Genomic DNA, 22,658 nt, shown 5'->3' with positions numbered 1-22,658 from the left:
AAGTGCACTCCAATAGGGCTTGTGTCTAGGTGTGCCCATCTTTATTTCGCTTTATGTTTTTATCCTCCAAAGCAAAACAAATAATGTTGAAATAAGTTTTTTTTTTTTTTGAAAGTTGATTTTCATTAGTATTTTTATTTTTATTTTTTTGCCGGTACAATGTTTTGTAATAATATTATGTTGTGCGAAATAAATTAATTTTTGAATTGAATTGAAACTGAATTATGATAATCTTCATTTTCTCATTTCTATAATTGGAAACGTTTTTCCTTGACGAAATGAAACACTCCTAAATAATTCAAAATAGCTGAAACTACACTATTTATCTTTATTTTACTTTTGTTCAATTTTCTAGTTTTCCGAAATTTAATTCAAACGTGGACTACGACTTTTCCCCGTTTCGGAAAGCCAATTTTCTGACTCCAGCTGTTAAAAGTCGAGAACTTAACTTGATAAAAATGTTAACATAACCTTATTTGGACTATTTCAATCAAAATTAGGACGGAAACAGTTTTGGGTTTATGCTGTTGATTCTCTCCCAATCATTAATTTGATATTATGATGTTAAATGTAATAAATAAATAAATAATAATAATGATAATCCCGAGCTCGGAAACCGGTCCTTATAATATATCTTATTGTAAACAAAATCACAACAATTATGAAAACAATAATATATAATCAGGGGAAAAACATCGTACTATCCTCACTAGAAAAGCATGATGTTTTTTTTCTGTTTGTCACATCTTTGAACTGTTTTCTGTGTTTTGGTGGGATAAATTGAATTGAAATTGAAAAAATCTGGTGTGGCGCACTCACACAACTTTCCTTGCCGTTATGAAAATTTATCACCTGCCGCTAGTGTTCCCGCGCATCTCAAGTCTACTATTCAAAGATCTAAGCCAGCTGGTGACAGGACAATAAGGCTGGAGACTCACGAAGTTTGCTATCTCTTCATAGTGAATGATTTAATAGAATCAACAGTCGCCAACAGTTTATAATTGAAATAATAACATTTTCTCGAATTTCGAGCTTATTTTCAATTTTAGGTGAAAATGTTACTGAACATTAATTGAAGAGATTTCCATGCTCAATCTTCTCCACTTGGAATTTTTTGTTTAAATTGTATTTAAAGCCTGATAATTGGGAATCTGAAATCAAACTTTGCATAGATGGGGCGGAGCTCCTGAAATTTTTACAGATATGTTACTTGTGGCAGTGGATAGAGCTTATCAATGACTATTTTAGGTATAAATTTGATCAAAATCGTTGCAGCCGTTTTCAAGAAAATTGCGAAAACTCCTGTTTTTGACAACATTTTCACCATTTTATCCGCCATCTTGAATTGCATTGGATCGAAATTGTTCATGTCCGATCCTTATATTGTAAGGACTTTAAGTTCCAAATTTCAAGTCATTCCGTTAATTGGGAGATGCGATATCGTGTACACAGACGCACATACTCATACACACACACACACACACACACACACACACACACACACACACACACACACACACACACACACACACACACACAAATACCCAAAAACCACTTTTTTGGACTCAGGGGACCTTGAAACGTATAGAAATTTAGAAATAGGGGTACCTTAATTTTTTTCGGAAGCAATACTTTCCTTACCTATGGTAATAGGGCAAGGAAAGTAAAAAAATGAATTGAATTGAAAAAATCTGGTGTGGCGCACTCACACAACTTCCTTGCCGTTATGAAAATTTATCACCTGCCGCTAGTGTTCCCGCGCATCTCAAGTCTACTATTCAAAGATCTAAGCCAGCTGGTGACAGGACAATAAGGCTGGAGACTCACGAAGTTTGCTATCTCTTCATAGTGAATGATTTAATAGAATCAACAGTCGCCAACAGTTTATAATTGAAATAATAACATTTTCTCGAATTTCGAGCTTATTTTCAATTTTAGGTGAAAATGTTACTGAACATTAATTGAAGAGATTTCCATGCTCAATCTTCTCCACTTGGAATTTTTGTTTAAATTGTATTTAAAGCCTGATAATTGGGAATCTGAAATCAAACTTTGCATAGATGGGGCGGAGCTCCTGAAATTTTTACAGATATGTTACTTGTGGCAGTGGATAGAGCTTATCAATGACTATTTTAGGTATAAATTTGATCAAAATCGTTGCAGCCGTTTTCAAGAAAATTGCGAAAACTCCTGTTTTTGACAACATTTTCACCATTTTATCCGCCATCTTGAATTGCATTGGATCGAAATTGTTCATGTCCGATCCTTATATTGTAAGGACTTTAAGTTCCAAATTTCAAGTCATTCCGTTAATGGGAGATGCGATATCGTGTACACAGACGCACATACTCATACACACACACACACACACACACACACACACACACACACACAACACACACACACACACCACACACACACACACAAATACCCAAAAACCACTTTTTTGGACTCAGGGGACCTTGAAACGTATAGAAATTTAGAAATAGGGGTACCTTAATTTTTTTCGGAAAGCAATACTTTCCTTACCTATGGTAATAGGGCAAGGAAAGTAAAAAAATGAATTGAATTGAAAATTATTGTTCCAATGACATGAATAAGAGTATGAACTATATCAATGACTCCAAATGTTTCTATCATTGTACAGCTGTTCAATGGCATCGATCTTCACCGCGACTTACTCATTCTGTTCACACATTTAGGGCCGGTTTTCGAGCTCGGGATTTAGCTAGGTTCTAGACTTTAAACAGCTGGAGTCAGAAAATTGGCTGACTAAAACGGGACGTAGTCGCAGTCTACGTTTAAATTAAATTTCGAAAAACTAGACAAAACAAAATATCAAAATAATCAACACAAAATAAAATAAAGAGAAAATAGTGTAAAGTTTCAACTATTTTGGATTACTTAGGAATGTTTGATTTCGTCGGGGAAAAACATTTCCAATTATAGAATAAAGATTATCATAAAATGTTATAATGGCAGTGTTTGTTTAGCAATGGTATTGCTATCCTTGTCTATTATTCAACAGAACGGATAGCTCTATCTCTTTCTCGCTTTGCTCTGTTGCCAGATCATCTTTTAACAATGTAGAATTTATCATTTTTAACTAAATATTTCATCTTAATTATAAAAATTCATTATGGAATTATTGAAAAATATAATTTCTTGCTTAATAAAATATAATTGATTATTTTAAACGAGAACGAACAGTTAATATTACATCAATAAACCTGAATCAGGTTTATAGAAGGCATTGACAAGACAGAGGATCGGCAACGTTGTTCCATTTGCTATCCTTGTCTATCATTCAACAAAACGGATCGCGCTATCTCTTTCTCTCTTTGCTCTGTTCCCAGATCATCTTTTAACAATGTAGAATTTATCATTTATTAACTAAATATTTCATCTTAATTATGAAAATGTAGTCCATTATGAAATTATTGAAAAATATTATTCCTTGCTTGATAAAATATAATTGATTATTTGAAACGAGAATGAACAGTTAATATTACATCAATAAACCTGTATCAGCTATCAGAAGGCATTGCCAAGACAGAGGATCGGCAACGTTGTTCTCCTATCTTTCTCCACTGCCATTATAACGTGGACCTCACTATAGAAAGACGCTTTTATGGAAAACATTAGTAATGTGGCACAAATTTGACACAGAAGGTCACCACCAATCTGAAAACATTTCTCAACTCCTAAATATCCGGAAACGTCAGTAATAAACTGAATTTTGTTCTCACAATAATTAGTGAGTGAATAATATTTTGCTGAGTCAAGACTGAATTGTTTCAGTTTGCGTAGAAATTAATATCAATTCCATTGGTGCAAATTAGTTGATGAAAATAGTTATTTGTGCAACTAGTGCGCAAAGTGACAGTTTGCTGCACCGAAAGAAACGTTTACGCCCGAGCCGTAGGCGAGGGCGGTATTGTTTCTTGAGTGCAGCAGAAGAACTTTGCGCACGTATTTCACATTAAGTTTTTCCTACAGTTACCATTGAATATGAAAAGTGGGTAATTATGGGTAAAATTGCCTGAAATGCATCAAATGTTTTTCTGTGTAATTTTATTATTGATAAAAACCTTAATCCTAAAATCCTAAAGTCCTCGTTGTCCTTGGTTATAATATAAATAATGAATAATAATTAGCGCGTTGTGCTTCGTTGCACCTCTGCTCACTATAGCAGCCACAGCAGTCACTGTTACCAACTTCATTTTGATTTTGCTGCACTGTTGCTCCATATAACCTACTAAGTATTTTGCGTTGCCATGTTGCAAATCTGGAGTGCAGAAAAATTTTTCCCGCACTAGAGCGGAAAAGTGATTCTTTGCGTTCTGTAATCAGTGCAGCAATGGCCACTTTTCAACGTAACTGTAGGAAAAAATTATTGTTGAATGAATTTAGGTACTACTTATGTTAGATTAGGTTGATTTAGGTGAACTGTAATCATGCATGATTGATTGATTAATTGTTTTTATTAATGAGTTGGGACAACACGGTCTCTCTTCCACATAACCCTTCTAGTCCGGGCGCAAATGTCATTCCGTGGTCATTTTTGGGTAACAGCCGTGGAAGATGTCTCAATTTCTTCGTTAGGTCCAGTATAATAAGAACCAAGGATCGTGATGATGATAAGTCGAAATCACAGGCAAACACCTCGGAAACAAGATGGCCGCCAAAATTTTCAGGGTTTGCTATATCGCTTGTATTTCAATAACCGTTCAAGATATTCAAACCGTTTTTCTAGTCGAAAATATTTTAAAACTCTTCCTCTACAATTTTGTTCCATAAAATTTCCGAAGTGTTTGCCTGTGATTTCGACTTATCATCATCACGATCCTTATCATGCTAGACCTAAGAAAGAAATTGAGACCTCTTCCACGGCTGTTACCCAAAAATGACCACGAAGTGCCTCATCCATGACATTTGCGCCCGGACTAGAATGTGAAACAAAAAAAATTCTCTGAATATAATGAAAGAAGAAGTAGAAGATCATAAAAATTTAACCCTTCCCACTTGGTTAGCCTTATCAATATTGTGAGATGTTGTAAAGTCAGTGGTAACGTCATACGGTATTGTTAAAGCCTTAGTTGTAATGTTTTTTTTTTCTCCGCTTCTATAGTAGATATAGTTGTGATTCAAGTCATCCTAATATCTATAATATTAATTTTATATCATACTGTTATATTAATTATTGGTTCTTACTAGAATAATCAGTTGTAATCTTATTTCATTCATTTATTGTATAAAACACTATAATCACAATATAGTGTTTTTATACAATGTCAACTATGACATTAGAGGAAAAACTAGGCTGAGTCTGTACTATTTATTATATATTAATTTAATATATATTAACAAGAAGGTATTATATTTTCATGAGCTAATATTGAATTTCCACAATTTTCAATTGAGATTAAATGACATTGCAATGGTGCACAGTCAGAAAAGGATAGATTTCTGGCTTTTTCTGATGACAGACGAAGAAAGCGAACCAATGTTTATCAGATATTGGCCCATATGAATAAAACCAGAGCAAATGCTTATGAACAAGAGCATGGAGCATAAGGTTTTGCTCATGAGCATTGGGTAGAAGCATAAGCATTTGATCATTTTTATATGAATAAGATTTACCTTATACTCTTACCTTATGCTCCTGAACTCTAGAGCAAATGCTCACGTATTTTAAAGGGTTTTCATCAGCTGATTCGCCTTTGTGGCTTTACTTTGTTTTTATAGCTCACGTAAGCGCTAAATATGCAAGTAGGGAGACACCGCTTGTGTTTGCGGCGTCAGCTCTGTTTTCTATCTATGAATTGAGTTTTATAGTTCTCAACTATTGGTTGTGATCGTAGGCCAGTTTCACACGGCAGAGACCTCGCTCCTGGAATATCATATTACAGAAGATCATATTTCATATTTTGCAGCTCTCCTGTACTTTCACATGGGGATCTTACAAATAAGCCGACAGATCTAACAACTACGCCGCCGTTTGCTTAAAGTATGACTCATCAATTTTTTCTCAAAGTCTAACTTCCTTAAAAATATAGATATAAGATTTCTGATTTCGGATTTGGATTCAGCGACCCCAAATTCATTAAAGCGTAAGTCCCATTTTCAAAAATACCCGAAAACAAGGGAGTTATAGCTGTTTTTAATATAGCTTTCCATTATCATATGATTATATAGTACGTACTAAGATAATAATACTCCTGCCTCACAAAGGGACAGGCAAAGGTTTTAAGAAGTTTTTGAACACCTGAGAAGTTTATACAAAAACATTTTTAATTTTTAAAAGTTCTAGTTTTCCAAAAAAATATTGAGCTATGAAAAGATGAATCCAAATATGAAATCATAAATCATCTCCACTCATCAACAAATTTAATAAATTGGGATGCGACAAAATTCAAACTGTTCAATTATGGAGAAGTTCCGAAACAATAATTCATATTCAACATATTTCATCAATTAATATTGGCTCAGATATACCGAGATGTCTTGAATCACTGCTAATCACTTATGAAATTCATCAGTTGCGACCTGAAAACTAGGCCACTCTATAAAATTATTACTATGGAAAGAGGTGGAAAAATTGAATTGGCAACTATGCCCTCCTCTCATTCCCACTGACCACATAACGTGAATCCTAATATAGAAAAAATATCTAGAATATAGATAACACTGAGAGGGAAAAGAAAGTATAGAGTATCATGTTCTCAATTAAAGAAATCCAATCATCAAAATTCAGACCGCTTTCTTTTTAGATATTCAATAACTCCTACAGAAATAAACCCACAGATGTGTAGGCTTCTTAAATGAAGGCATTAAGAAATGGAACCTCACTGGAAACCTACACTAGTCTGAATATGAACTGGATAAATTATAGCATTCTAGAATAGGCCTTACATTAGGAGATTAGGACATAGGAAATACTATTGCCTAACTGTAATGGGCGAATAGTTTGATGTAACAGTTATGATACTGCATACAGATCTGGCTGAATTATCTTTCATCACCAAGGTTTAGTGTAATTTGGTTTTAGTTTGTCAATGAAAAAAATAGTTGAATATTTATTATTAAATGAAAATCCATATCATAGCAGTTGGGCAGAAGCACAGAGGCTCAGAACTATTAATTTTTAAATTATAATTTTCAATTATAAACTTTAAATTGAAGAAGCTCTGGGCAATAGCGTGTTTTTTCTTTTCCGATCATTGTACTGTCTGTGCAAACCTAATAAATAAATAAATTAATAATTAACTCAGAAAGCTCAAAACCTTTCAATCTCAATCGCTGATTATGAAGATGGAAAGTCATGTCTCTATAATGAGATGCACATGTATTATAGATAAAGAGTACTATCAATATTATCTACATTTTTTGAGATTTTTTTAGGTTTTTGTTTTTTGAACTTTACTTTTTCGTGTCCGAGCATTGAGGCATTAAAGTTGTCGTGTCCAGTATTGTGCCACCGAAATGCCAGAGGCATTTCCCTGCCACAGGTCGTTGATGGTGCATTTTGTTGGGCAGAGGGGCACTCCAAAAGGTGTCCAGTGTCCTGAAGCTCTCCACACTCGCAGTTTAGGTCTCCGGGCTCTATTTGATGCCATCTAGCCCTATTTACTTTTGTCGGTGCAACCCCAGTTCTAAGTTGGTTCAACACCGCCCATGTTCGCCAGTCCAGGTCAAGTCCTGTAGGTGTTGGTGTTTGTTTTGGGAACCATGGAGGTGGATCGGCAGATGTAGATCCCAGGAAACTCTTCCTTGATTTTAGTCGTGAAGGCGGTGGTTCGTCCATTTGGTACATTACATGTCGTGAGTCAAAAGTTTGTTTGAACCGCTCAATGTACTCAGTTTCAGCTCTGCGTACTCCCGGGTTTTCAATGCCTGCTGCTTGGTGCAACTTTTCAATGGGAGTGGGTTTCATACACCCTGTTATAAGGCGACAGGTTTCATTGAGTGCTGTGTCAACCTTCCTGGTATGTGCTGACCTATTCCAGACAGGACATGCATATTCCCCTGTTGAGTAGCATAGTGCTTTGGCTGTTGTCATTAGTACAGTTGGCTTTGCACCCCATTTACTACTTCGAAGTTTCCTCAGAAGATTGTTTCTTGTGCTTACTTTCAACATTGTACTTTGACAATGAGCTTTATATGTGAGCGATCTGTCCAATATAACTCCTAGGTACTTTGGTGTCTCTGAGTGTTCCAGCAGCTGATTGTTCCATGTTACTTCCAGACGTCTCTTTGCTTCCCTAGATTTCAGATGGTAGGCACATACTATTGTTTTAGCTGGATTTGGTTTTAGGGAGTTTGCTTTGTAGTACTCTGACATACCTTGTAGGGCATTGGTGAGTTTTTCTCAACTCCAGGGAAAGTACGATCCCTAACAGCTAATGCAAGATCATCTGCATACAAGAAATGTTCTGCATCTGTAAAGATGGGTTGATCATTAGTATACATGTTGAAGAGTAAGGGTGACAGCACTCCACCCTGGGGAAGCCCATTTCTTTGATTTCTCCACCGGCTCTTCTTCCCTTCAAAGCTAACATAGAAGCGTCTGTTCTGCAGCAGTGATTCTACTATTTTTGCTAATTGGTGATCTCCTGTTAATGTGACTATTTTTTGTAGAAGCAGCCTGTGGTTTACTGTATCATATGCAGCCGAAAGATCCACATATGCAACGCCTGTTATGAGCTTTTCCTGGAATCCCTCTTCAATATGCTCTGTAAGCTTCAAAACTTGACTTGTACAGTTCTTTCCTGGTCTGAATCCGGCTTGTTGGGGAATGAGTCTTTGTTCAATGACTGGTTGAATGCGTTCCAGAATCATCCTCTCATAGAGTTTGTACAGGTGACTGAGGAGTGATATGGGTCGGTAGCTACTGGCTTTGTCAGGGGTCTTGCCAGGTTTAAGGAGTGCAACTACTTTAGATTTCCTCCACAGTTTTGGGATACTGTATTTAGTAACACAGTTGTTGAAGAGTTCAAGAACCCAGCACCTTGTCACACTTCCGAAATGTTTTATTTGCTCTGTACAAATATCATCCTCACCTGCTGCCTTCCCAACTCTCATCACACTTATACATTTTTCAAGTTCTTTCATGCTGAAAGGAGTGCCGAAAATTTGGCCAGCTACTGGAATTTGAGTGCTTTTCTGTCGCTTATGTTTTGTATTTTGGGTTTTCCCATTGAGGAGAAGTTGGTGAGCTATTTGGTTGGAAGTCACTTGGCAGCTCTGACTCAGAGATTTCCTATCACCATTAAGCTTCTTCATCAAATTCCAAGCTATTTTACTGCTGTGTGTCATATCCATCCTCTCTAGTGTTTCCACCACTTTTTCTGTCTCTCTTCAGCCATGTTCTGGATAAGGGCTTCTCCACATGCAATTGTTTCTTCCCTAAAAGGGTCCTGGTCGAATAGCTGCTTGTATGTTGCCAGCACATGCTGGTTATCTTTTGACAAACCAGGTATGTAGTTCTTTCTGCATCCCCTTGGTATGTGTTTACAGGAGATTTTTCTTAGCATATCCACAAAAATCTCATAGTTCTTGGGTATTGCTTCTAGTTGAGCAACAGCATCATCTAGATCAGAAGAGTATTGATTCCAGTCAGCCTTTTTAAAATTAAATCTTCTTCTAAAAGGAATTTCAGCAGTTTTAATGGCTGAGTGGATGCTTATACCAATAGGCCTATGTTGTGATCTTGGAATATGATGATACACCTCTTTAGTGCAATACCCCTCAATACATGCACTAGCAAAACACAGATCAGGATTATAGCCCTTTTGCCATATTTTACTGTAGAAAGAATTTGGAAGTTTTGGATCATGGACAAGGCTTAGTTGGTTTCTTCTGCCCATGCTTCGACTGATTGCCCATTCAGGTCTGTCTCCTTGTATCCCCATGTCAGGCTGTGGCTATTGAAATCACCCATTATCAGTCTAATTCTTTGTGAGGAAAAGTTCTTCGTTGGAGTAAATCTGAATGGTTTTCCAGGTGGCTTGTAAACAGATGTTACAGTGCAGTTTTGAAGTTCTACCGTGAGTATTTCAATATCGTCAGCATTAGTAAAAGAGGTTGACTTTAAAGCCAAGTCTTCTCTGATAAAAATAGCACTGCCATACTTTGAATGTGGCACTTCAACTGCCCGTGTCATTCCATAAATTTGTGGTCTATTTCTTGTAAGATCCCTGTGTGTTTCTTGAACGCACAATATGTCACAATTAGTATTTTTACATAGCTGAGAAAGTAGTTCCTCTTTGTCTTTTGTAATTCCTTCAATATTAATTGAAATGGTCGTCAGAGATGGCTCTGAAAAGTGCCTTTTTTGGGGCATTCTTGCCTCTTGCTCGGTGGTGAAAGGATTGGCCGTCAGTAATGTACTGACGTTACCAGGGTACGCCCGATTGCTTAAGCTCGTTATTTTCACTTACTTTTCTTTGCTTTTCGTTTACGTGTTTATTCGCTTTTACTTGTATGATCTCATGGATCGCAATCTTCGAGGAGGCTCCTTCTTGTACCCCTGTTTTTTTGAAAAAATGCGACTATTCCAATACCAATTTCAATGTTCAGTAGACCACTTTATTTGAACAAGAGAGAATAGAATCAGTTTGGGATTATCATTCAATCAGAACAAAATTAGAGAGAGTATTATACTGTATCAGTTCTATCATACAGAAAATATAGAACAATATAGATATCCCATAGTATAGAGTGTTTATGTTCCATTTTTCAATGTTAACTCAAGCCGATAGTCCTAGTAGTTATCCTATTATATTAAGCGAGCAATTTCTGTTTTATAATTTTATATATGGCTATTTTTATATCTGGTTATTTGGTTATTCATGTCCAAGGAACTCGAATGCGGCTCTAACGATTTTCACGAAATTTGGAACATAGTTGTAGGTTTATAATATAAAAATTCGATTGCACTAGGTCTCATCCCTGGAGATGAAAACTCGCTGAAGGACATTAAAAGGATAATTCATCAGCTTACCGTATCTCGCGAGAAATATTATTTAGAAATTTTAATAGACTCTATCAAAATAATATGATTTGTTGACATGACATGGTTTATCATTCTAAATTAGAGTATATCATAATATTCAAAGTTAATCATTATTTTACAGTTTTAAGTGATTATTGAGTGTTATTTTGTTATTCAATTTTGGTTTGTAAACAATCTAAATTAGAACTTTTCTGTTTTCAAATATTTTGAATGAAAATTGCACCTGAATTCAAAAGTGTATGAAACATAACCCACTTTTTGGTCCATTTATAACCCACTTTTTGGTCAATTTATAATGTATAAATCAAAATTCGGGGAAGAAACAGTTTTGGGCTGTGCCTGTTAGTCCTTCCCCAATCATTTTGGAGAATTGTTTTCTGTTTATCAATAGATAAATACAGAGCGAAGCTCGGAGCCCCGATTTTTATTCATGAAGCTATGTGACGCTGGTAGTTTGAGTACTGTGCCGTTCTTATGCTATCTTTTCTCTATGGATATTTATTCTCTCTAGTTGAAACTAGTCACTTCTGTGCTTAGCACAATAATTATTAACGAAGCCTATTGCTTACATTTTGTAATGTTGTTTTATGGCCAGTAAAATTCTTGATTCCTGATTCTGGTACTCTGTATACATTTGTATACAGACCATACTGATCAATTTTTATTGTTTATTTATTTTTTTATCATACTGATCATTTTTATTGTTTATTTATTTTTTTATTTATTTATTTACAAAATACTATAATCATAATACAATTATGACATTGGAGGGAAAACTAGGCTAAGCCTGTACTATTTCTCTCCAAAAATTTTGATAAAATGTTAATGTTGTCCAAAAGATAAGGTTATATAGTCACACACTGCTTCGTCACTTGATTTTCGGTCCAGAAATGATGATTTAAAATTTTGAATTTTGAAGGTTGATTTTATACTCTAAATGAATCACAATAAATTAAAAACTTTAGAAATATTGCACTTATATAAAAAAATTGAATACAAAATCAAAAACCTACTCACAATTTACATAAAAGATGACTTCAACATCCTTCTTTTAAAATAAAATAGAACATTGAATTTCATAATTAATTAATTCATGTATCTTATAATCTCAAGGTCTAGTAATTCTCTAGTAATTGCGTAGTAATGTATGGAATACATAATGATTTCAAAGCCGGGGTAAAAGTGGTGGATCTAAATATGTAGTTTTCAAACAAGATGCAAGAATCGGCGACCTTGATAATGTATGTGGCCTTGGCGACCTTGTGTCAGTATCAAGGTCATGGCCCACTATTCAACTCCTCACTGCAACTAAAGTATGTCATCGGATCTAGATGCACGCATGCGCGAAGATGCAAGTGAATGCATTCAGTTCAGTAGTAGAATCACAACCGACATTCTATTTATATCCACACAGGGATTATTCCAAATATGGGTAGAAAGGATCGGATAATAATTATTGAGAGCTCACATTATTTGAGAGACGATTCTTGAAGTAAATGTCAGTCAAATGCAAAGGTTCAAGAAGATAGTTTGGTTTTATTAAAGTAGATTTAAACATGAATTATATCAAGTATGGTTGGAAAGAGATTTCTATACTATAAAATATCGGGGCACCGAGCTTCGCTCGTTATTTATTTATTGATAAACAGAACACAATTCTCTAAAATGATTGGGAAAGGACTAACAGGCATAGCCCAAAATTGTTTCTTCCCCGAATTTTGATTTATACGCTATAGATAGTCCAAAGAGTAGGTTATGTTCTATAAATTTTAATTCAGGTCCAATTTTCAGTCCAAACATTTGAAAACAGAAAAGTTATTGTATAACTTATAAAGTTATTATATTAGTTATAAAAATTATAATTTAGATTGTTCACAGACCAAAATAATGATTAGCCTAACTTTGAAAATTATGATGAATTTGTAAACATCGCAAAAATATGTTTTTATTTTGAATATGATTATCATTTTTCATTAATTATGAGTAATTTGACCTTTCAAACCCGCAAGGTTTCTTCATCTTTTAGGTCGTGTTTATATTTAACAGCTGGCTATACGTCAGCTTATGAATTTCGGAGATGCGATATTTTGATTTTTCACAGAATCACTTGCTCACTTTTTACTATCCACAGACGACGAAAGTCTCAGCTGTTTCAGCCAAGGATAAATTATCCTTTTAATGTCGTTCAGCGAGTTTCCCAAGGATGAGACCTAGTGCAATCGAATCTTTATATCATAAACCTACTATGTTCCAAATTTCGTGAGAATCGTTAAAGCCGTTTTCGAGATCCGTTGAACATAAATAACCAGATAACCAGATAATATCGGGGACCGAGCTTCGCTCTGGAGAACAAAAGCATAAAAGATTTATTACAAATGAAGAAATTATAATAACATTCATACAGAAATGTTCTATCTAATCACAGTAAATTGAGATTAATTCCCAGAGGAATGCAAAAATTTCCCTCACAAAGGCCCAGTTGCACAAAAGCCGGTTAAATTTCAATCCCGATTAAACTTCACGTGAACCAAATCAGAGTCGACCATTTCAAAAAGATGGATCTACTGGAATTAATTAGGATTGAAAATAACCCGGCTTTTTTGCAACCGGCACTAAGTACCTGATTGAATGATTACAAAAGTTCAACAGCTGAGTCATAATTTCGACACAGTCCCACACACATGAATTCGCTCACTCACTTCCATCACCAACAGACGACGAAATAATTATTATCATCTGTTTTTCCAAGTATGAATAATAATTATTATCCTTTTAATGTCCTTCAGCGAGTTTTCCCAGGGATGAGACCTAGTGCAATCGAATCCTTTATATTATAAACTTATGTTCTGAATTTCGTGAGAATTGTTAGAGCCGTTTTCGAGATCTGATGAAATACAAACATATAAACATCTAAACATCCAAACATCTAAACCACAAAATTACAGGAGTTTTCTCTGATCTAAACATCTGAACATATATACAGAAATTGCTCGCTTTATATTATAATAGGATTTTAATTCATTCGGTATATGAAAATAGAAAAGATTAGAGGATCAAACTGTATTGATCGTATATATTTCATATTTATACGAATAGAAATTCAAAATTTGTATTTATGAAACAAGTTTTCATGAAATTCTTATCTCACTGCAAGAAGTATGTCTTGTCTTGTGAGAACATTTCTTTTCGAAACACAAGAATTTCCATTTCCACTAAATCCACTTATTATTTGAAAAATGTATTATTCCAAGTTAGTCAAGATGGTTCTAAAGCTGCGTACATATTCGCGCTTCCAACCAGCACCGAGCACGCTCCTCCCTCGTACCGCCCTCGTACCACCATCGAACCACAGTCGCACCGCCTACGCATCCATCATGAACGTTATGGAAGATGTTAGATCTTCTCGCGTTCCCCGGTCGATGCACTGTTGCTCCCCGGTCGATCATCAATCGCTCTGCTGGAGTGACGTTCGGTTGCGGAGCAGAGCGAAAGTCTGTACGCACCTTTACCCAGCAACAGTACTAACCCAGTACCGTATTTTATCAGTCCTTTTCTTCGCCCCTCCTTAAACATAGTATCTATGGCAGTAGGACAACAAAAGTCCACCCCTATATTTATAGTTGAGTGCTGCTCAATAAGGGTTAGTAAGTGTAATACCGAGGGTGAAATCGTCCCTTATACAGTGCATTATCTCTGTACATCCCTTATAAATCATCCCTTACGTCGACCCACCTTTGTGAGCTGCAATTCTTCCTAGGGGTACATTTTATTGATGATAATTATTTTAGTATTGTCGGTACATTGGAGTAGTGCTTGAGTTATTATAGCCTTCTGTGATTCATCATTGTGTCCATAGTGAGTAAAATAACTGTCAATAATTTTTATGAATTGGATCAGAAGTTTTCATTGAACCTTTGCTTTCAGTTTAAAGTGAATCTGACTATAGTGAGGTCCACGTTATAATGGCAGTGTTTGATTAGCAATGGTATTGCTATCCTTTTCTATCATTCAATAACGAGGATAGCCCTATCTCTTTCTCGCTATTTGGTAGAGAGTTAGTAGGAAGGATATTTTGAATATTCTTTCCGAAGAATGGACATTGATATGTCCAAAGCTTCGCCAATTTATGTAGATGCATAACAATATTATCTATAGCTATCACAAATTGCTTTTTCATATCATATACAGTTCAATATTAATTTTCTTAGTCTATATTATGTAAATTCATCTATAATTTTGCTGTATTGTAAGCTATTATATATAAGTTTATAAGCCAGTATATATTCTTGCAATCTACATGAATAAAGTACTCAATCAATCAATCGCTTTGCTCTGTTGCCAGATCTTATTTAACTATGTAGAATTAATAATTCATTGACAAAATATTTCATCTCAATCATGAAATTATTGAAAAGTTTAATGTCTTGCTTAATAAAACATAATTGATTATTTTAAACGAGAATGAACAGTTAATATTACATCAATGAACCTGTATCAGCTACCGTCTATAGAAGGCATTGACAAGACAGAGAATCGGCAACGTTGTTTTCCTATCTTTCTCCACTGCCATTATATCGTGGACTTGGACCTCACTAAAGAGAACTATATAGCAAGTATAGACTATTGAGTAATTCTGTGTTACGTGATCAATTCTATAAAGGCTTCTATTGGGAAATAATTATTATACTTATGTTGTAGCCACCAGGGAATGCGAGTTACATTCTATAATCTATACTTTCTTGTAGTCCCAGATATCTTTTTTCTTTTCCTACAGTTACGTTGAAAAGTGGCCATTGCTGCACTGATTACAGAACGCAACGAATCACTTTTCCGCTCTAGTGCGGGAAAAATTTTTCTGCACTCCAGATTTGCAACATGGCAACGCAAAATACTTAGTAGGTTATATGGAGCAACAGTGCAGCAAAATCAAAATGAAGTTGGTAACAGTGACTGCTGTGGCTGCTATAGTGAGCAGAGGTGCAACGAAGCACAACGCGCTAATTATTACTATTATATAATATTATAACCAACGACAACGAGGACTTTAGGATTTTAGGATTGAGGTTTTTATCAATAATAAAATTACACAGAAAAACATTTGATGAATTTCAGGCAATTTTACCCATAATTACCCACTTCTCATATTCAATGGTAACTGTAGGAAAAACTTAATGTGAAATACGTGCGCAAAGTTCCTCTGCTGCACTCAAGAAACCATTCCGCCCTCGCCAACGGCTCGGGAGTAAACGTTTCTTTCGGTGCAGCAAACTGTCACTTTGCGCACTAGTTGCACAAATAACTATTGTGCTGTAGCTTATTTATTGATTGTACTACAATTTTGTGAAGTAATTCAGGGATATTGTGTGTGCGTGGGGACGATTATTGGGAAAATATTGTTCAAGTACTTGAAATCGAATAATCTTGATTAATCTTAAAAAGTGTAAATTAGTGGTTATAGGGGTGATATTATTGCCTGAGTATAAACTCAATATTGGTAAATTGAGTTGAAGTCACAGAATATAGAATGTAATCTGTAATGTATTAAAGGGATAAGCTTGCTTATTCACGCACGGGATAAGTTTATTATTGGGAAAATATTGTTCAAGTACTTGAAATCGAATAATCTTGATTAATCTTAAAAAGTGTAAATAAGTGGTTATAGGGGTGATATTATTGCCTGAGTATAAACTCAATATTGGTGAATTGAGTTGAAGTCACAGAATATAGAATGTAATCTGTAATGTATTGAAGGAATGAGCTTGCTTATTCAAGCACGGGATAAGTTTATTATGTTTGATGCATCATCACGTCTGAACTACTGGACTGATCAACTTTAAATTTGGCTTATAGATTCTTCATTTCTCGAGGATGGTTATATCCCTACTTTCAATTCTTGAAGACTCCAGTAGGTCAAGTTGTCAGTTTGTCAAGTTTTTCAATTATACCCTTGCGGATCACCGGTTACCCGCAGCTGCTAGTATAGAATAATTCCAAGTAGTAATACAATAAATGACTAATATATGCTTATGCTTTTTTCAGGCCCAGTTCAGTAATAAAACACACAAACAACAACATATAGACTAACTAATGAATCAAACGTACATATAGGGTTTGATTCATCAATCAAATAGTAAATGACTAATAATTTAATTACTATCACATTCTATACTCACTGGTCGAAGTGGTTGGCCATTTGATTCATTTCAAATTAGTAACTTGTAATACATTTGAAATTTAAATCAGAAGGTATTACTAGAATGTAAATTTAAAGTACGTTTTTTCAAAACTAGATTTATCATTTTTCGTGATTACTCATCACTATTTGCTTTTTTGCGAATTGGTCAATCATTTCCTTTGTTTGATTTGCAATGCTGGTTCTACATAAATTAATGCTGAATCATCTCAATTAACAGTGAATTATGTCGCCTTGATTGAATCAAGACGTACAAGCAAAAACAAAAATTGGTTTTATTTGAAATACAGTATGAATTGAAAATATGTTGATATAACGGGAATGAGAAATTGAGAAATTCAAGATACTAGAGTTTGAATGTAAACTATGCCGGCAAGGCTAGCCGAGACGATTAAGCGTTGTACTCAACTTTGAAAAAATGAACTAAAGAAGTTTATTTCTTGTCTTCTCTTCACCAGGATAATTGGAAACGTTTTTCCTTAAATTAAACATTTCTAAATAATTCAAAACAGCTGAAACTTTACATTACTTTCTCTTTATTTTATTTTCTTACTCCAGTTGTTTAAAGCCTACTTAGCCAAATCCCGAGCTCGGAAAGTCATTTTACTTTTATTCTTTTTTATTCAATCAATAATACAATAAGTACATCATCAAAATGATAGGGAGAGAAAAATCATGTTTTTGGACTCAGGCGACCTTGAAATGTATAGAAAACTTGAAATTAGAGTACCTTAATTTTTTTGGAAAGCAAACCTATGGTAATAGGGCAAGGAAGGTAAAATAAGCTAACCTTGTGCTATTCCTCTCCCAAATTTAGATAGGGTTACACATACACATAGTCCGATATAGGCCTCAAATCAGTCTTTATTCTTAAATTGCATTATGTTCTTCCATACTATCATACCACAGTACTTCTTTACGCTATCCACAATACTAGTCTATAATATTATATTAGTTCTCTTCAACTCAGTTTAGATTTAGCAGTTGTTGAACAATAGGAACACAGCTTGACTTTAAATGCATGCTCGATCTTCTTATCTTGTTCATTAGAAGATAAGAAATATGGCGCTCATGGGTTTTGATTGTCAAATATAATCTAAGCTTGTGAAATATATATATGCATAGTTCAATGCATTTCTTATCGTTTAATTGTTGTGTAGTTTGACTGAGTGTGCAGCTGAGTAATGCTGATAATGAGGAGGAGGAGGAGGAGGAGGAGGAAGTAGGGGTGTTAAAGGAGGACGAAGAGATGGTTGAGGTGGATGGTGTGGAGGAGTAGGATGAGAAAGAAGCGATGAAGGAGGAGGAGGAGGTGTTGGTGGTGGTGGAGGAAGATGAGGAGGTGGAGGAGGAGGAGTATGATGATGAGGAGGAGAAGAGAGTTTTAGTTGTTCAATTAACAACATGCATACTGACAATCGTCATTTGTTTGTTAAAGGATTGCATTCTATTTTCTTCCTCTAGATGGCTTTCTTCGTTTCTTTTTCTCGTTTCATTATCATCTATTATTTGCAGTGGCATACTTCCATATTCCACACCTTAATCCTTCTCTATTTATTTTCCATCAGGTGAATCCTCTATCTCTTGCCTTGTTGTGTATCTTCCTCATTATTTCACTTTTCATCAATTACTACATTATTTAAACTAACTTTCCAAATCTACTTTTATGTAAACTTCAATTTTCAATTTTCTTGAAGCTAATTTCCTCAATTGATTTACAATTTATTTATGACTTCCAGCAGAGAAAACATCTATAATTTATGTATTCTGTGCTAACTGGTAGCCCGTTCTCCGCAAGGGTCCAATGAAAAACTTGATAAACTGAAAACTTGACCTACTGAAATCTTGAATAATTTGAAATAGGCCTTTAATCATCCTAGGTTGATTAAGAATCAATTTGCAAGATTTCAAGCTAATCAGTCCAGTAATTCAGACGTGATGATGCGTCATTCGTGAATTTCCTATCCCCTACATTTTATTAGCCGGTTCTTTCCTTTATTATCTTAGACATTATAGATAGATGAATCACCTCTCAAACAAAGTAAGTCTTGTAAACTTGACGAATTGAAAACATGATGGACTGAAAACTTGACGTACTGAGAATCTGAAGAATTGTCAACTTGACAAACTGAAAACTTGACGTACTGGATTCTTGTAAAAGTAAAAAAAGGCTTATAATCATCCTCAGTAAATTAAGAAACTTTATACAAAATCTCAAGTCAATCAGTTCATCAGTTCTCTGTGTATTTTAAAATATTGACGTGAGCACTATTTGTTGCTCTATTGTTTTTAATTTGTCTAGCTGACAGGGAATCAGACGATATATATATATATATATATAATATATATATATAATATATATATATAATATATATATATATATATATTGTGATGAATCTTTCAAATAGATCTCATGAGAAGAGAGAAAAAAATTGTGATTACCTTTTAAAATGAAAGAATTTGCTAAAGGAATAGTTAGCGACCGAGCGATAACACTTACTTATCAGTAACTGTGTATTAGATTAGAGTACCGTTCTGTACTGAATATTTTCTAGAAAATTATTCAATAAAATTATAAGTATTTTGCAAATAAAGCACGAATTATTCACGAATTGCTCATTGATTTTGAGGTTACACTTTGTTTACCATCGATCAGATGTTTTTAAAACAGTTTGAACGCAGCTGACTGATCCAAAGTATTGTCAAATGTCACGCTGGCTTCACGTAAGATATAATACCATCTCTAAAAATCAAAACTATCCATAAAGGATCAAGAATTTCAAATAAAAAAATAAAATGTATGTGTTATCGTTGAAATTATTTATTATTTAAGAAATTATATTATATGTCAGGTCTTATTGTAACTAAATAGGTCATAGCATGAAATTATATTATTGATAAAATGGCAGAAATTAATTATAATAATCTCAAACCTAATAAAAATTGTACAAGAGTATTAATTCATTAACGATTTAATTCAACTGAACCACATGGTAATTAAATCTCTTTGGCCAGCCTAAGCCAATCATAGTGCATAGAAATAGCACCAAGAAGGTGATCGTTTGAAAGCAACACATGTTAATCTATTATCAGACACCAACCCTGCCTTATCAGTTACACTAGCACATGTACATTGTATGAGAGAAACTATATCTAGAAGATTAAGCAGTTTTAAGAATTACATAAATTGAATTATTATTGTAATTAAAGGAATTGTATTCTACTGCTTGCCACTGACGTCATGTTTACGTCACAAGCGTTCTACCAATGGCAAATTTTTATGCAAATTATTACATCGAGATTCTGAGAAGCAAGGTCTTGCCTAGAAGCTTAGAAAAAAGACAGCACTTCCCTTTTGAAATCCTCACCGTGCAGATCTCTTTTTATAGTTACCAAAGACCTATTTGTGAAAATTTCTTGTTCGATTTTAAATGTTCTATTTGTGAGCCGATATTTTAGGCCAATTTATTTGTCATTCGTAAATTTCTGTTTTCATCAATCGATAAATTTAAAAGCTTAAAGTAAATTATCCCTTAATTAATTCGGTGAAGGAGATATTTTAAACTAAAATTCCCCACGTGCTGAAACCGAAGCCTGGATTGCCGCCGATCAAACGATTTTTGATCTAAAGAAGAAAACCACGACCGCCAAGGAAATTCACGTGAGTTATAAGTTTTAAAAGGGGCCCCGATCTACGCTTCGAAAAATATTTCAGTGCAGAAACATAAATTTTTTCTTCGTTAAATTATTGGCCACGCCGACAAGCGCTTTAGCATTTAAGAATCTAGAATTTACTCATATTTAATTTATAAGAATTTGTAGTTGATTAACTATCCTCCGCTGCCTGAACCACGACCCCGAGCATTTTAAAAAAAAATATTTTCTATAATTCATTTTTCACTATTTTTTCAAACTGTTAAATTTTATCAATCGTAAAATTCTGTTGAATCACGCATGGTATCATGCAAGCACAAGAAAATTTTTAACTGTTCTGTTAATACTAAATTATTATCAACCTGTAAATCAAATTCTGAATCTGCACTGTATGATTACATATTTTATTGTAATATATTTCAGTTTTGTTAATTCGCTTTCTGAGTTCGATTATTTCTTAAGCCTGTCAATTATTGTGTCTGATACGTTCTATATCATCAAGAACCGATCGAATACGATCATTGAAATAATTGAATTGAGCTGGATATTGGAACAGGTCTAAGTGGATGTAGCGAGTGGGGTCAGATCGAGATATTTATTCTTTGTCCTTACCTGCTCATACATCAGCTTTTATCTGTTACCTACCTCGACTTTGGAGCGAACGCATCAATTGTACAGCAGTGGCAGCCATAGATCATATAAATTCCTACAATAGAGCTTAAAATCCGACAAGACTCTGTTCTCGAAATATATTCTGAACGATATTTGGTCCAAATACCGTATTTTAATCCTTCAGAACTTATTAGAGACACAGTCCCGTAAATTATCTACATCAGGATTTTTGCTCGACCTGTATGATTTTGTATGCTCATTCTTCACAGGTAATAATTTTAAGGTATCCGTCTTCAGTGTTTAGCGATCGCTACACTACTTATAAAAATTTCATCACTATACAATTTGTCATTAGAAGAGTCAAGGGTGAGCGAGCGTTTAGGCCTCCCGCGATTCCGACAATTGTATTGAATCTTGTAGTGAATCAATCAGTCTGGTGTACATTCAGCGTCCACGCACGCAATTACAAAATTTATAGCCGCTACACCATTGACTCAGTACAAGATTCACTCTACATGTGTGAAGCCGTTAAAAAACGCACCACATGATTTGCCGGCCCAACGTGAGGCATTTAGATTCAGCACTACATGATTTGGCAAATCTCTCTACATATGTGAGGCGAGTAAAATACCGCACCACATGATTTGGCGCCCAACAGTGATAGGCATTGAAGAGGTGGATAATCGACTACGAGGATTATTTAGTTGCTCAGTATACTATAGCGCTGACAACGGGAAAATTTTTTGAAAAATTCATGGTTGTGAATTTTTTCGAATTTAATATTAACTGTTCACTGTTATATAAAATAACAAGAAGTACCATACCCAATTTTTGAACAGAAAAGAAATTTATCGATTGATGAATTTTTAGAGAAAAAATCGAACTCAGAATTTTATTATCGTGTTATTCGAAAATTGGTCATACTATAAGTCATAGGTTTAAGAAATACCATAAGAAAGGTCATATTATTTGAAGAATATTAGGTCTATATTGAAACAATTTATAAATATTTACAGAAAAGAGGATTGAAGTTATTTATATTTTTAAATTTTTAAAACATAAAGAGGGAAGTAAAATTAAATCACGGATATATTGCAGAATAATTCAAGCAGAACACTGCTGCTTTCATATAAAATTTTGCGAAGAATACTAGCCCTATATAGAATTGCGGCAAGAAATTAT

General features: G+C 34.5%; 1 protein-coding gene across 1 annotated transcript in view; it reads left to right on the top strand.

Annotated features, from left to right (window-relative positions):
- LOC111055247 (forkhead box protein N3) overlaps nt 1-22,658 on the top strand; it is a gene marked incomplete in the record, with an annotated part of 201,843 nt that overhangs the window by 136,462 nt on the left and 42,723 nt on the right.

The sequence above is a fragment of the Nilaparvata lugens genome, chromosome 11 (genome assembly GCF_014356525.2).
Source record: "Nilaparvata lugens isolate BPH chromosome 11, ASM1435652v1, whole genome shotgun sequence".
In the NCBI taxonomy this organism is placed as follows: Eukaryota; Metazoa; Arthropoda; class Insecta; order Hemiptera; family Delphacidae; genus Nilaparvata; species Nilaparvata lugens.
This window is presented reverse-complemented; position numbering and strand designations above follow the sequence as displayed.